We start from the raw sequence: 2,043 nt of genomic DNA, 5'->3' as shown, positions 1-2,043 counted from the left end.
TCATTTTCTCCGGCTCGAAGCTCAGAGCAGCAGCCCGCAGCCAGCACCGGGAGCGCTTCCACCTTGCCAGGAGGAGCAGGGATCGCATTCCCGGGTGAAAGGAATGAGCAGGGAGCGTCTGTACAAACAAACTGTGACTCTGCGGGTAAGATAAAACCGATACTGGGAGATAAAAGGAAACAATGGGAAGGATTTCCATAGAAATTCCACTGATTGACTGAGCCCAGGCTGTGTTAATGAACTAGAGGAGCAGAGACACAGAGATGTGCATTAAAGGGGGGGGGTGGATATTAGAAGAGGGGTTGCATTAGGAGTTTCGGGGAGTCTGTACCCCTYAAATACCTCAGCCAATGGGAGAAGAGAGAGGGAACTGTGGCCGGGAAATTGGGATAAAAGAGGCTGCGCCCTCCRRCAATTTGAGAGACCCCAYGGRAAATGTCCATGACCTCTCCCTTTATTCGAATAAAGTTACAGGACTCCTCTATCTCCTTTTTGGACATCAGCCTGTGGTGTTTGTGGGTTAATCTTCCTCACACGGGCAGCGATGCCGGGGGCAGATCCGRGCTGAGCCGCGGCCCCGCATGTGACCGGCCCCGCATGTGTTCCGGGAGCGCATCCCGTGCCAGGGAGGAAGAGAGAGAGGGAGGGAGCCGGGCTGTTGAGTCAACACTGCAGAGCTGCCTGCGAGAGRGGAGAGAGGCAGAGCCAGGCTGCCTGCGAAGGACAGATTGGCTGAGCCCACGAGAAAATGGTTTGATTAATAATCCACGGTAAGGARCGCTCTGGTTTGAGGAGAGAGCTTGGAGGGTAAATACTGTTCGTATTTCATGGCCTTGGCTCGTGGGGGGAGACGGGCTGGTGCTGGAGGGCTTTGAAACTCGGCCAGACGCAGAAACGAGCCCTGTTTATCCCGGTTAATCCCTTCCCCTCTGCTCCTCTGCCGCCTTCGGCCGTGAGCGCCGCGGGTGCCGCACGCTCCGGGCTCGCTGCGGAGGCTCTTTAGGGGCAGCTGCTGGTTCCCAGGGCTGAAGGGTCTCCCGTTCCCCCTGTCCCCCCAGCCTGCCGCTATGTGGTCAGGAAGATGAGGACCCTGCTGAGCCGGGAGCCSCGGGAGCCACCGCCCTGCCCGGCGMRGGCAGCGCCCCAAAGCCACCGCCACAGTAAGTGGGGACAGCGGGGACAATGCCCACGGCTCAGCCCCAAAGCTGCTGGGATGGGGGGCCAGGGCTCGGCTGGGCTCAGCCAGGGCTGGGGCCACCCTCACACTCTCTGCCTGTGCTCCCAGGACCAGGTGGAAGTGGCAGAAGTTTCTGTCCTGCCCTGGTTTCTCTTTCCTCGCTGTTTTATTGTGAAATGTCGTTCCTGCCCCTGGCAGAAGGGAGGAGCAAACAGCAGCCTTTGGAAGGGGGGTGGACGTGCTTTGGGGTGGGGATTAGAGGGACGTGTCACCGGGTCCCCCAGAGCTGTGTGTCCCTGGGACAATCTTTGTCCTTCAGGCCCCTGCTAAACACCAAAATACAGCACCACACCCGCAGCTGGAAATGAGCGATCGCTGTCCTTGCTTCCCAGTCCTCCCTCCCCGGCCCTTCCCCACCCATTCCCGACCAGGATGACTTTGCAGGTTTTACAAAGCCGCTGCTCCTCCCGGCCAGCCCCGATTTGTCCCGGTGGGTGCAGCAAGGGCCACGCTGGCTCCTCGCCCTGCCCCAGCCAAGGCACGGAAAATTCACCGGGAGCTGCTCCAGCACCTCCTGATGCRCTGCTCAGGTGTCAGAGCTCCCTGTCAGAGCAGCTCAGCTTTGAACGGCGGGCACAGGGATCTCAGCACGGCCGGCACCTGGCCCAGCTGTACTGGTTGCACTGGTTTGGCTGAGTCCTGTGCCACATTCCCAGAGCTGCACCCAAGCGGGAGCGCGTTCCTTGTTCCTCATCATTCCTCCTCTGCCAGGCGCTCGGAGCTGGCTCTGGACACTGCGGGGAAGGTGTGGGGCTGAGCCTTTCCCCTTCCAGCTGCTACCCGGGAGGGGAGGAAAGGGAATTCCA

This window comes from Malurus melanocephalus, unplaced genomic scaffold, assembly GCF_030028575.1.
Source record: "Malurus melanocephalus ecotype Western Australia unplaced genomic scaffold, MMel_1.1 scaffold_541, whole genome shotgun sequence".
NCBI lineage: Eukaryota > Metazoa > Chordata > Aves > Passeriformes > Maluridae > Malurus > Malurus melanocephalus.
This window is presented reverse-complemented; position numbering follows the sequence as displayed.